We start from the raw sequence: 14,691 nt of genomic DNA on the forward strand, positions 1-14,691 counted from the left end.
GTTCCTCGCTTTCTGTAGTCCACAGCCGTGGAGGTAATGTAAGAGGCATTTATACTGCGTCGGTCATCGGGGAAGGTATACCAACAGATGTTTTCTATGAAAATACCCCTGCAACTGGAGGTAATGTAACTTAAAAGGCAATTTCTCATGAGTTCTGGTTGTCATTTGATTGCTGCTCCTGAGAAAAGGATATCATCCTTAAATTATGTAATTTCTAGCGGATGGAAAAAGCTCTGCTAGTAGCATGCCTATATTTTATATGTAAGGATGGATTTAATATTATGTGGGGTTTGAGAAAAATGTTTGAAGACCCGCCCTACTTGGTTAGACAGGACTGAATGTGTTTATTCATAATAAAAAAAATATAGAAAGTGAGCTTAGAGTGAAAATATAAAAGTACAAAGAAGAAACAATACTTATTTGATTACATGAAATATTGTAGAAACTGTCCCAGAAAATCCAACAATGATTACAGACATATTGAATAGCTTCAGAACAGATGACTCTTCTTAAGACAACATTATTTATTTTCAAGTGATAATGAATACTGTATTGAAGTTTATTAAGTGGGCAATAGAGCAACATTGCATTAAAAAAGAATCCTCATTTTAGCATAATCAAGGACAGTCTTCTTGAAAAACGTTCTGATGTATTCTGTGAGACGCTGGAGAAAGGAGACTTGGTGGTTACACAATTACTTTGATTTAAATACGTTTATTTAAATAATAAAATGAGTGGGAAAAAACGCCTCACAATCCCCAACTCGGAGGGGTTTCCTTGTCTCAACCAAACGAACTAGTGCACACGTCTTTGTCAGGATGTCCAAAATAAATGTCCACAGTCCTGCGTCTACCACAAGGGAAAATTATAAATTGCATGGGTCTGCTTTCCTGCAATCTACCTCCACTTGGATTATGTAGAGTCCCAATATGTCAGTACATCCACCTAAAGTAATGTTGGTCCACTTTCTGGCCTGGGATTCTATCTGGGGAAGTGGTTTTCCTTTCCTTCTTTGGGAGCTAAAATGCCCAGGGGACAATCCATATCCCCTGGTCTTACCTCTATCCGTCAGAAGTTTATAATTACTTATTCATTTGTAAAGCAGCCAATCCACTTCCTTAGACTTTATTATGCGAGGGGAACAATCCCCTTCCCTTTTTTTTTCCTTTCAGTTATTATAAGAATCTTTCGCATTGATGTTTTGTACAGATTTTGATATATGCACAAATTCCTTACTAATGGTACATTGTCCCACAGCCTTGTTATACCTAAACAATTATTGGGTACCTTTATGTAATCAATGGGTCTGGCAGACTTGTAATATTATTCTGCCTAAGTCTGATACCTTTGCCAAGTTTAAGTCCCAGGATACTGAGACGAGGAAGAGTGGGTTTTTAGTTTTGCAAGCATGTATTTGTGCCCAACCTATATCTGTTTTATGTTTGTTTTTCATTTGGTTGTGTGCGGATGTAAGTCTTTCATAATATTTGGTAATTAGGCACTGGATGCCCCTCAAACACCCCTGCTCCCAACTGTTAACTAACTATAACTTCTGTGTAGCGGTCTAGTTCCCTTCTCTGCTTGCTGAAGTGCGATAGCCCCGGGGACATCAGCAATTTCACCGCTGCTGCCTGGGTTTCTTCTTGCAGTCCGTTATGTTCCAATGTTCATCAGGGACCCATTTTGCTCCCTCCAGCCAGACGCTGCTGACCCTAGCGGAAGAAGTCTCTGTCCTCTGGACTTGTCCTAAGACTTGTCAACCAGGATCCTGCTGCTGCGAAAATGCATCAGTCACCGTTATACCGCCTACCACGACCTCCAGCTCTGTTTGGGGATGGCTGGTTGTGCTTGTCGACTGAGCCACTTGTACGTCCGGTCGGGGTGGGTGTTAGGCCCACTGATTTGTTATATACAAAGACTCTGGCGGTTCCAATGGGAGAAGCCCTGGTTTCTGCCAGCTCTCGAACTTCCTCAGTGGGTTTCTGATGGTCCCTGCAATAATGTCCTTTTCCTAATAAGATCGCCAGTTGCGTTTATGCTGTGGTTTTCTCCTCTACACAGACTGTGAACACCATCAGCGTTCAAGTAACATTTTGCATATGTTGCAGGCTGGTCTTGTCACATCTAAATAGAAATGTGAATGTTAGCATTTGCCACACTCAGTTGAAAGTCCTAACCTCAGCTTGCGTCACATCTAGATAGAATTGTGAATGTTAGCTTGCGTCACATCTAGATAGAATTGTGAATGTTAGCATGAGCCACACTTAGCTGAAAGTCATAACCTTAGCTTGCAGGTTATGATAGCATGCACCACACCTAGACATAACTGCAAGCACAGCAATGCCAACTAACCAATCCACTAACAATTTCATCCCTCTGCATACACCTCTCAAACTGTAACCAAACGCAACCACAAGCCTTAAACGCAGCAAACCACACAAAGTTCACTACACTGCAACAACAAAACAAACCGCACATAGACCTGCACAGCAGCACACGACGACTACTGAAAGTTGAACATCCTAAGCCCAGCCAACGTACCCACCGGGCTGAGGCTGCCAACGGCACATCACTGCTATCCTGCACTTTTCCAGCTCATTCCCACTAACTCACCCCACCCTCTCCCTTTTTCAGAGCCGCCAGAGCGCCAGGGGACCACTCCGGTGGTGATAGTGCGCGGTACAAACATCCTTAAACATTAACATGAATGTCGTCTGCAATCACACACCATAAATTATCCCAGCGCTTTTCTGCTTCCTCCTTCCCTACTCCTTGCTGTTTTCACTCTGTTTCTGGCTCTTTCTTCATTTCCTCCACAGTCCACTACTGCCACCTCCACGCCCATGACCACTGCTGCTACTACTGCTGTCTTTTCCATTTTGTTCCTCTTCCCTTTTTATGAGCTGAATATTTTCAGAAATGGGGAGACAACTACAATGTTGTTTGTGGTTCTTTCCTCTTCCTTCTGCATCCTCGTGGGGCCTCCTCGTCGCAGTGTTGCACCTATTTGTTACTGGTGTCATTTCAATCATACACCCTGTTTGATGTGTCCTGTGGTTTTTAAGATGCAGGGAAGCGTAGGGAATTTTTAAATTGTCATGTTTTTGGGATGGCAGCAAGGTTTGTTTTTAAATTGACTACCGTACAATAAATATGGGTTCTTCTGTGTAAAGCCAAATATGTCTGGGCGATAAAGTAAAATTGCTAGTAGTTCCACTTGGCCACAGTGCCATAGACCTAGTATATTACACTTTTTGTATCCTTTATTTGAATAGGTAGTCACTAGTAAAAGGTTCTGTCTCATTGAGGTAATCATCAAAATACTATTACTCCGAGGCACCATATGTTCATTGAACAGCTGCTACAAGCTTCAGAATGTTTGATTCTAGACAAGGACCAATATTTGACTTTGACAAACAGACCATCCTTTGAGAGGCTGATAGGATCAGTTAGAAAGATCAGTAACATTAAACATGTAAATTAGAATAATAAGACAAAGAATGCAGTCCATGTCTATAGTTTTATATAGTTCCTCCCTATATAGTTCTACCCGTTCCCACCGATCTAGGCTGAAAGATTTGAGGCCTCAAAGCTTTACTCAGTTGCGTAGAAGATGGAGTTAGCCACAGATGCCCAAATTAGTTCCAATATTATTAAAGTTATTCCATGGAAGCTTGAGTGATGAACTATAAAAGCACACGTGCACATTACATTTCCATAGGTTGATGAATGCTGCAGTATCTTTGACTCGAAATGCATCAATTGCAGAGCACAAAACAGCACCCAGACTGGATTTGAAAAAGTAAAATATCTGAATCTGGCCAAGCACCGTTTTGCTTTTCTTTAGCTTTGTAATCAGACAATGTACTTCTAGAAAGAATATATGCTAATTAAGTCCCATTTTCTTGTTTTTTTGTGATATTGCAGTCAATAGCTGTGGAGGTCTATTTCTCCCAACATTTTCATAGTAAAATACTCTGGCACAGTAGGTTGTATTCAACCCATTCAAGTTGTTTCTTTCTCTTTGCTCTTCTGTTAACCGGCAGGTCGGCTTTTGCTAGCTGTGAGTTTTTAAATTCCCTTTTGATTTTCTCCAGCACTTTCGTACCCTTTTGGTTGATATTCGAGGATTCAGATTGAACCCCTTAACTGCCATGGCCCCTCATTCCAAAGGCCTTTTTTGGTGATTTCGGTATGTTGCCATTCAATGCCTTGTAACTTTTTTGTTAGATATTTCAGCCAAATTTGGCCCCATTTTCCCGCATGTAGGCGGTCGTAACACCACCCAGGAATCTTAGTTTGCTGTAGGGGGGTGAGAGAAAATGACCAAATAGGGAGAACATTTTGGGTTTTTTCAAAATAATGCCAATAAAATGATTTACAAAGAAGCATGTGGTTTTTTTCCTTGTGTAAGCTAGGAACAAATGGTTTGCTGTGCTGAATTCCCCATTTTCCTGGCTTTCAAGAACAGGTTAAGCGGAAACGAAAAAAACTTCTTTTGATATGGTTATTAACCGTTTTGTGAGAGGTAGGCGATTTTGGCCTTTTTTTCCAATAGGACCTGCGTGGATTCAATGGAAGAAAAGGGTGGGAAAGCAAATTCCATAGTTTGGGGAAAAATTCGGAAAATTACAGAAAAAAAATGTATGTGGTGGACATGATATGCCCGGTACGGCAATGGCTTCTGTGAATTTTGAGAAAAACAATGCTCTGCTACATTCTCCCGACTCTTCCAGTTATGAAATCACACAAAATGTTTGTAATGTTTCACAAAACAAGCAATACCAAAAGCCAAAAACAGAGCCATGGTACGCAGGAGTTTTATACTTACGGCCTAAACAGGGGTACTTAGAATGTGTAAATAAGGAAAACAAATGTGGTGAGAAAGGGCAAGCATACATTTTTTGAAAGAGCTCAGACAGACCTTCTGAAGGGTAGGTGACTTGTGCAGGTTACAAAAGTGTATAGTGCCTAAAGCAGTGACTAAATGTAGGTCACATTTGAGAAATGAAAGGGTTGTGTGACAAAGGGCAGCAGCAAATGGGTCGAAACGTTATGAAAACCACGCAAACACAACAAATGTCGTACCTTCCTGCGTTCCCACAGGTGTCCCAACGAAAACGGTACCTCATGTGTGGATGCACCCACCTGACTGCAAAGGGAAAAGCCTAAAACACTGGCAACCCCAAGCCTTTCGCAACAGCAGATTTTCAGGAATTCTGCTCATGTGGACAATTTACAGATTTGGGCCTAGGATGTCGAAGCCACCAAGGAAAACTGGGACCCCCATGCATTTCCGAAAAGAGGACATCCGTAGGAATCCACATAGGTCTGACTTGCACCAATCGGCCCAGAATTGATTACCCACACTCCCCCGGAAAAGTGAAAATTGTGTTTTTCTCCACCTAATAGCAAACTTTGGCAGGGATTGTGGGTAATACATTCTGGGACGATTAGTGCAAGTCGGACCTCTGTGGATTTCCGGGGGTGTCTTCTTTTAGGAAATGTATGGGGTTCCCTGTTTTCCTTGGTGGCTTCGACACCCTAGCCCAAATCTGTAGGTTGTCTCCCCAAACCCTTTGGGGGTTACCAGTGGTTTAGCCTTTTCCCTTTGCGCCCAGGTAGGTGCACCCACACATGTGAGGTACTGTTTTCGTCGGGACACCTGTGGGAACTCGGGAAGGTAGAACATCTGTTGTTGGCTGCGTGTTTCGGTGGGTGGGCAGAGGGAAATGTCTCAGACAACTGTTTCTTTTCACCAAATTTGAGACATTTCACTCTTGCCACCCACCGAAACACGCCGCCAACAACACATGGCCTACCTTCCTGCGTTCCCACAGGTGTCCCAATGAGAGGCAGACTTTGTATGCGTGGGTGTTGTACCCAAGTAAGAATGGGTAGGTAAATCATTCGTACAGTAAGTGCTCTTTAGTGCTCTCAGTAAAGAGTAAAGTGCTGTCAGTAAGTCCATTCACATGCACCTTTGCTCTCACTTCTCATATATACAGGTCACAATGCAGTGGGACATACAAGGTGGATTTTAGCACAAGGAGGAACCTCCTGAGCAGTGATGCCATGACCAGGCACCCACCGTATCACTGGCCATTCATACACCTTTCGTGTCTGCAGTCAGTAGGCATCCCTGTCCGCAGTCGCACCTCTAACAAATCACTTGCACCAGCGCAAGTGTATCTACAGTCTTGTAGCATGTGGACATCTGCTCACAATGCAACTGTGTCTCTGCCAATATCTGTCACATAGTTTTCCAGCAATTGCTTATCAACTGTGTCTGCATTGAAATCTCATGTGCCACCAATCGTATGGCACACTGATAGCAAGTGCACATTCGCTCACTTGGCTACCTGGCCTACAGGCACTGTATTTCATACCAACTTTGAGTATGCGCATAGCAACTATGTTGGAACATTCATATGTACAACCTTACCCACACTAAACACACACCCGCTAACATGCTAATCATTTCTGCAGTGCTGGGAAAGTGCATTCACAGAAATGACACCTGCATGTTCTACGTATTTTAACCTCACACACACCAATCGTATCCTAGTCATTCCTACAGAAGACATTTAAGTTACACCACACATAACATTAGTTGAAGTAAACCAATAAAGAAAGCAGGGTGGTACGAGGTGGTGTCCAAGTACCACTTTCATGACACTTGGACCTCAAGGGAGGGGTGCCAAAATGGTGTGTACTATTTTCAAAAGACACCCCTTGAATGGAGGGAACCTCAATGGTGTTCCCGTCTTCTCCAATACACCCCTCGAGTAGAGGGAGCGGGATTTGCGTTTCTTTGCATGGCAAGCCTAAGGTGGAAGGGGCCGCAATCGCTTTCCTTTCCAATGTACTCCTGAAGCGGAAGGAGCTTCGCTGACGTTTCTTTCTAAAGCAGGCCAGAAGTGGAGCGAGCTGCACTAGTATGCCTTGTCAAGACGCCCCAAAGGGGAGTGAACCAGAGTGGTGTTCCCTTCTTCTCCAAGGCACACCTCAAGGGGAGGGAGCTGGAGTGGCATTCCTTTCCAAGATGCGCCTGAAGTGGAAGGAACCTGAATTGCGTTCCTTTGCAAGTCACACCTGGCGCAGAGGGAGCTAGACTGACGTTTCTTTCTGAGGCAGGCCTGATGTGAAAGGTACCGGAGTGGTGTCCCTTTCCAAGGCAGGCCTCAAGTGGAGGGAGTAGGACTAGCATTGCTTTTCAAAGCACACCAAATGGCAGTTAACCTCAATGAAGTTCCTTCCTTGTGAATGGCAGGCCTTCAGTGGAGCGATTCGTAATGAATTTTCTTTCGCATGCACGCCTCAATTGGAAGGAGCCTGAATCGCGTTCCTTTGAAAGTCTGAGGGAGCTAGACTGACATTTATTTCGAAGGCAGGCCTTTAAGGGAAAGGTACGGCAGTGGTATGCCTTTCCAAGGCAGGCCTCAAGTGGAAAAGGACTTCAGTCTTGTCAGTGTTGAGGGAAAGAAAATGGGATGACATCCAGTTTTTTATGGCCGTTAGGCAGGAAGATAGTGTGATGGAGGTCAGGAGTGGAAGACGAGAAGGAGAGAAAGAGTTGTGTGTCATCAGCGGGAAGGGAGAAGGGAGGTATAAACAGAAAAAAAGGTCCAAGTACAGAGCCCTGGGGGGATGCCATAGTTCAAGGGGAAGTTGGAGGAGGTGCGGCCACCCTAAGAGACAGCAAAGGATCGATTGGAGAGGTAAGAGGAGAGCCAGGAGAGGACAGAGCCTTTGAAGCCGAAGGAGGACAGGGTGTTAAGAAGTAAGGGGTGATAAACGGTATCAAAAGCTGCAGAGAGGTCAAGGAGGATGAGAATTGAGGATTGCTTAGCGTAGCGGGCAGTGAGGAGAGAATTAAGTACATAAGTGAGATCGGCCACAGGGGAATGTTTAGGCGGACACCAGACTGAGAGGTGGGGAGGAGGGAGTGAGAGGATTCGAAAGCTGAGAGTTGGCTAGGCGCTCAAAGAGCTTAGAGATGAAGGGGAGAAGGGAGATTGGTCGGAAGTTGGAAGCTAGAAGAGGGCTAGCAGAAGGTTTCTTCAGGATAGGGAGGATGGTGGCGTGTTTGAAAGCTGAAGGAAAGGTAGCAGAGGAGAGACAGGTGTTGAAGAAGGTAGTTAGGTAGGGAATGAGGAGAGGGTAGATTTTAGGGATGAGGGAGGTGGGGATGGGATCGGAGGGGGCGGCAGTAGGGTGAGTTTTGGACATTGGACAGAAGACGGGAGACACAGGATGAGGTGATAGGAGAGAATTTGGACATGTTAGGAGAGGTGGGAGAGGGGGAGGAGGGGAAAAGGAATGAGAGGTGAGTATGTTTTGGCATGGAGAGAATTTTGGATGAGAAGAAGTTGGCAAAGTCGGAGGGAGAGAGGGGAGAGTTGGTGGAAGGGTCAAAAGTAGGAGGGGAAAGAAGGCGAGAGAGGGTCTGGAAAATGCAGCGGGGGTGAGAAGCTTGTGAGTGGAGGAGGTTAGAATAGTAGGAGCGCTTGGCAGGTATGAGACAAGAGTCATAGAGAGAGTGATATGAGAAATAGGAGGATTGATTAGTCCGAAAAGGGGATTTGAGCCAGCGTCGCTCAAGGCGACGGAGGCGACGCATGGGCAGAAGGTGAGAGGAGAGCCAGGGTTGGGAAGGTTTGTGAGAGGGGGAGAAGGAAATAAGAGGATAGAGTTGGTCAAGACTGCAGGATATAGAGAAGGACAGTGCAGAGAGGGCGTCATCAGCCGAGAGAGAAGAGGGGCAAGGGAGAGGGGGAAGGGAGGAAGAACAGAAGTCGAAGAAGAGAGAAGGGTTGAAGTTGCAGAGATCGCAACGAGAGAAGGAGGGGGAGGGAGAGGGAGAGGACAATGAGGAGGAGGGAGGAGTTATGGAGAAGGAGAGTAAGGCGTGGTTGGAGAGATAGTTGGGAAGAGACGATACAGGTGAAGAGGAGTACGATGAGAGAAAGATGAGATCGAGAGTAGAGCCAGAGGAGTGGGTGGGGGGAGTAGGATGGGGAGAGAGGGGGAGAGAGGAGGAGAGAAGGGGGGGAAGATTCAGAGAGGGAGGTTGAAATTGCCGAGGACAGAGAGAGGAGTAGGGGAGGGAGAGATAAGAGAGGAGATTGTCCAGGTCCTCATAGAAGGAAGAGAGGGGGCCAGGAGGTCTGTAAATAATAGATTGCATGAGTGTTAGTGAAGGATTTGAAGAGAAATTCGGAGGAGGAGAAGGTAGGGAGAGGTAAGGTAGGGGATGAAGAAAGACATTTAGGGTGGAAAATGAGACCAATGCCGCCTCCACGACCTGAGGGGCGTGAGACACGAGAGAAGGAGGAACAGTGGAATTGAAGTGGGGGATCCAAGTTTCAGTGATGCAGAGGAAGTGTAGGTTGGGTCGGAAGAACAAGTCAAGAGCCGCAGCGGTCTTATTGCAGATGGATCGGGCATTCCAGAGGGCAATGTTAATGATACTGGAGGGATTCACAGTGGGGAGGCGGATAAGGTTAGGACGAGGAGGGATAGTGCGAGGGGGACGGGGTGGGCAGGGTGGGTGGTGAGTAGTGGGGTGGACATGAGGATGAGCGGGGGGAGGAAGAGGAGGAGGGAGAGGAAGAGGGGGAGTGAGAGGGAGGTAGACCGAGGAGGGGAAAGACAGATGGAGCGCATGACGAGAAGGGGATTAGGGTATGTGTTGGCGGCCTCAACTGTAGAGTGTCCACAGGCAGAGTAGGGATCAGGAGCTGTAGCAGGTTCAGTAGAGGGGAGGGAGAGGGTGATAGGGCAGGGGAGGGTGATGCCCTAGAGAGGAATGGTGGGGAGTCACAGCAGCAGAGCGTCATCAGGTAGTCGAGTGCAAGGAGTGCGGAGGTGAAGAGTGTGGCAATGAGGTGAGACCTTGAGGAGGAGGTTTTGGTAGCCTCGGCAGTAGGGCGACACAGATAGTGGGGCAGGAATGGGGTGCGAGTATGAGGCCCTAAAGAGTAGTACTGGGCCAAGTGTCAAAGTGGGAGGAGTAAAAGTTGCAGCAGCAGAGCGTCCAAGGGAGGAGTGGGAGGAGTAACAATTTCAGCAGCAGGGCGACCAAGGGCAATTGGAGAGATCAGCAAGTACCTTTGGCAGGGGATGAGCAGCAGAGCGTCCAGGGCAGTTAGGTGAGCAGCAGGGTCGTAGGAGAGGAGGCAGCCCTGGGGTGGAGGCGGGAGTGAGAGCCCCAGGCAGTGGAGTGAAGGTTGCGGCAGCAGGGCCAACGGTGGATTGGTGAGGGTAGTAGGAACCTTTGGAGAACAGCAGCAGAGCATCCAAGAGAAGTAAGGTAAGAGCAACAGGAAGGTTGGGAGAGGGATGATGCCCAGGTGAGGAGGAGTGGGGACCTCAGACAGTAGGATGAGCGCAGTAGGGACCAACAAAGGGAAAGCCCGGGGGCTGGGCGGGCAGTGCTACAGTCCATTGCAGCAGGGCACGGGCAGTCTCAGCAAGTTGTTGCAGGCAGTGCACAATAGATGGAGACAGCTGGCAGTGGTGGCACAGGCAGCGCCGGCAGGGAAAGGTCAGGCGAGATGAGGCAGGAAGACAGGTAGAGCCCGAGCGGTGCAGCAGTCTGTTGTAGCAGGACACAGGCAGACTCCGTAGATGAAATGTCGGACAGAGCTACAGTCTGCTGCAGCAGGGCATAGGAGGTCTCAGCAGGCAGAGGAACAGACACATCTACAGTTTATTGGAAGTTCCGTACTATGGAGGGTGATGGGACCCGTTCGCAGTGCGGCTGCAATGGTAGGGCACTCACCAGCCTGCGTAGGAGTAGGGGCAGCCTCTTTGGGGGAGGGTACAGGCAGTGCAGGGATTGTGGCAGTGATTATAAGTCCTACCTCGGTGCGACCGCAGCAGCGGGTCTCTCTGTGGTCTGCTACGGAGCTAGGCTTAGCGGCGGGTCGGAACAGGAAGATAGAGGAGGGGGCCTCTGCTCTCAGGGCAGTTGCAGTGGCAGTAATGGCAGGTGCGACCGCAGCAGTGGGTCGTTCGGCAGTCGGTAACAAAGCTAGGCTGAGCTGCGGGCTGGAGCAACAAGGTTGAGGAGGGAGGCTCTGTACTCAGGACAGTCGCAGTAGACAGACGCTGCAATGTGTTTTGACGGTAGGCGGCAGGCTCAGATAATCCGGAGCAGAGACCTTAGAGGTGGTGCCGTAAAGGAGGCTTCGCCAAGGGCGCACAGCGACTCCCTCAGTCCAGTGGCTGTGGATGCAGCGATACTCTAGCCTATGTTAATGTGGCCGGCGCCCAGTGTATGGACGCGGGAGGCTCTGTGCTTCTCTAGTCACAAACGCCCGGGGCAGGGAGATCGCGAGGCAGAGTCGGGTCGGCGATAGGGCCGCAGCGAATATTGCAGACTTTGCGACAGGGTGATAGGTGCAGGATGGACAAGCCGGCACTGAGGCAAGTAGGAGGCATTGGGGGGTGGTGGCCTCCAGAGCTCCTTGCTCACAAAGGATAGCGGGAAGAGGCTCACTGCTGAGGGAGGGGAGGAGGCAGCAGCGTAAGAGAGATAAGGTTGTAGGAGGATCCGATTTAAGCTGAAATCTGGTCTGTAGGTGCTCCCAGGCTTAAGAGTAAGGATCGTGGAAGCTGGATTAAGAAAATTGTAGTAGATACTGCAATCACACGGTATGAGTCGGCCTGATGTGACAAGACGGGTCAGGCACCCGAGTTTCTGCGCCCACCTGGTGGTTTATCTACTCCACCCATATACTTGTTTATTTTCAAATTTGTTTATTAGCATTTTCATTAGTATCAAACAAATTATGTGCAGTAATGCCTTACTCAAATAACAATAGCCATGTGTGTAACTTAACGTCAAGAATATACAAATACAAAACAAAACAACCATAACTGTCTCCATATTCTGTTCGTATCATATAGCGTCATCTGCTACGGGGGAGGGTGGGAGCGAAGGGAAACCATCTGGTAACTTCAAAGGGGGAGGGCTTCCGAAGGGTCTCCATCGTCCGCAGCTCTTCAGCTGTTGTTGGCTTTACGGTAGGTCCCTCGTGGGCCTAGCTTGAGTTCCAATTCAGGGGGTTTTGTCATCCGAAGGGTGAAACATGTGTCTGGTGAGTTCCTTCCATGCCTCGAGTGTCATACTGGAGTTATCCGTAAATCTGGCCACAGAGTCATCCCATGCCACGGTCTCGGCTAGCACCCATCGTTCAGTCTCTTTGTGCCATAGCTTGAACTGTGGGCCCGTAGGTTATTTCCAAGCCATTGCGATAGTTCTTTTGGCCAGTATGCACGATATGTCCATGAGTCTTGTCGCATGCTTGAGCTTGGTTGGTCTGGGGTAGGTTCCCAAGAGGCACTCATCGGGTGTCCAGTTATATTTGCTCAGGCCTGCTTTTTCGCAGGTTTGTTGTACTTTATCCCACAGAGACCTTGTTTTGGGGCATTCCCATAGCATATGGATCAAGTCCGCTTTTTCCCCCATGCACCAGTTGCAGGTTGATTGTGCCTGGTGATTGAATTTAGCTATTCGGCACGGGGGGTTGGGTAAGTTCTATGCAGAATGTTTAGCTGAATCTGTCTGAATCTATGATTCCTGGATACCGCTTTGGGGAATGTAAGAGCTCTGTTCCATTCCCACTCAGATATTTCCCGGCCTTTGTCCACCTCCCATTTGCTTTTCATTTCCATACTCCGAGGATTTGACATGTCGATCAGGTGGCCATATATTTGCGATATGGGTCTACCGCTCTTTCCTAAATTGTACATCAGAGTGAGGAATGGGTCCGTAGCTGGTTATTCAGGCCACGAGTCCCATTTGTGTCAGGCCACAGCACGGATTCTTTGATACCATAGAAATTGGCCGGTATGTATGCCCTCTGTCTCCTGTAGCGAGGTGAACTCCCTAAAAGTGCTCACGTTATACAGATCTCCCCAGGTGTAGACCCCTTCCCTCTCCCACAGCCTGATGTGTTTCAAGTCAGAAGGTGTTGTGCATAAGTCTGCGATCAAGGGTACTTCTGGGGTATAGGGGTTCTGTGAGTTAGTGAGCGTTTTCACCCTGCGCCAAATTTTCCTCCCTAGGTCAGCCAAAAAGGGTAAAGTTCCCAGCAGTTTGGACGGCGCCCAGACCAGCTCTTTCAGGTGGAATTGGGGCAGCATGGACTGTAGCAGTGGCGTTTTAGATGTGTGTTCAAACTAAGCTGTGCTGCTAGGTAGTACTTTTCCAGATTCGGAAGTTGATTACCTCCTTGACTTTATGGTAGGGTCAGCAGCTGCAACGCTATCCTGTGCCTACCTTTCCCCCATAAGAACTCTCGCCGTATGGTCTCAAGCAGTCGGAAGAAGGGTTTTGTGTATATAGTGGTGTACGTTTTGGAACCCATAAAGGAATCGTGGGAGAACGATCATTTTGATTATCGAAGCTCTGCCCATCATCGAAAGGGGGAGTTTCGCCCAAAACGTCATTGATTTGCGTAGAGCTGGGAGTGCTGCCTTTGTGTTGCGTTCGTGCATTAACTCGCGGGTATGCATTATGCGCACTCCAAGGTAGCGGAATGACGTATTCTGCCACTGGGTCCCCACCTCAGGGAGTGCCTCCAAATTCACATCTTTCAGGGCCACCAGGGGGAACATGCAGGATTTACCACCCATGTACTTGAAGTCTAGAATGCAGTTGGGCTTCCACACTTGCAGGGTATGCCCGCGCTGAGTAACTGCTGAAGTACTTTCACCATGAACAGTACTAGGCATGTACACATCCCTTTTGTCACTGAATTTTACTGCCAACAGTTCATCCCTTCATAATGCCATACATGCTCCCTTGTCCAACTTCTTACACACAAGTTGTCTGGGAAATCCTTTGCGGTCACTGCAGATTGTACCACATGCCAGTGTGCCCACATTGTAAAATTCCTTGAACAGTGGAATTCCTGTGTAGAAATTGTCTACATACAAATGGTGACCCTTGTGAAGCAATGATGTGACAATCTTATCACATGTCCCCAAAATTGGGCTGGGCAACCAGGAGGGTTTAGGGTAGAGTCTTTCCAGTGTAGACTCTCATGCTGCAGGCATACCCAGTGGTACTTTCACACAACATGTACAACTTGATCCCGTATCGTGCTCTCTTGCTAGGAATGAATTGCCTGAACTCTAGGCGACCTTTGAGCAACACCAATGATTCATCAATGGATATGTTCTGGCTAGGAACATACACCTCTGCAAATCGCTGAGTGAAGTGCTTCAGAAATGGCTGAAGTTTGAAGAGCCTATCAAACTTTGGGTCAGTTCTGGGTAATGCTGCCGAGTTGTCATTGAAATGCAACATACGTTGCAGTTCTTGAAAGTCATTTCTACTCATTGTTGCTGGAAAAAAACGGGCTACAAATACTGCTTCAGTAGACCAGTAGATTGAGATAGATGGCTTCAGCGATATTCCCATGAGCAAAATGAGACCCCAAAATGTTCTCATCTCAGCATCGGTTGTTGGAACCCATGAATGTGCTCTGGAATGGTGTTTGGAGTGGGATCCCGTTACGGCAAGAACTGTGTAGCGTACAAATTGGTTTGCTGAACCACATCTGCAATGAATCCATCATCAGCAAAAAGGTTAAAGTCAATAGGCTGAAACCCATCTGTATTTACTGTGCACCCTGATATACCAGTGAAAGGGGGCACAACAGGCTGAGCTATTGC

General features: G+C 47.6%; 1 protein-coding gene across 2 annotated transcripts in view; it reads left to right on the forward strand.

The window, feature by feature from the left end:
- DNAAF10 (dynein axonemal assembly factor 10) overlaps window positions 1–14,691 on the forward strand; it is a 437,693-nt gene that overhangs the window by 82,154 nt on the left and 340,848 nt on the right. The window lies entirely within an intron of this gene.

The sequence above is a fragment of the Ambystoma mexicanum genome, chromosome 4q (genome assembly GCF_040938575.1).
Source record: "Ambystoma mexicanum isolate Mex_15411 chromosome 4q, UKY_AmexF1_1, whole genome shotgun sequence".
Classification (NCBI taxonomy): Eukaryota; Metazoa; Chordata; class Amphibia; order Caudata; family Ambystomatidae; genus Ambystoma; species Ambystoma mexicanum.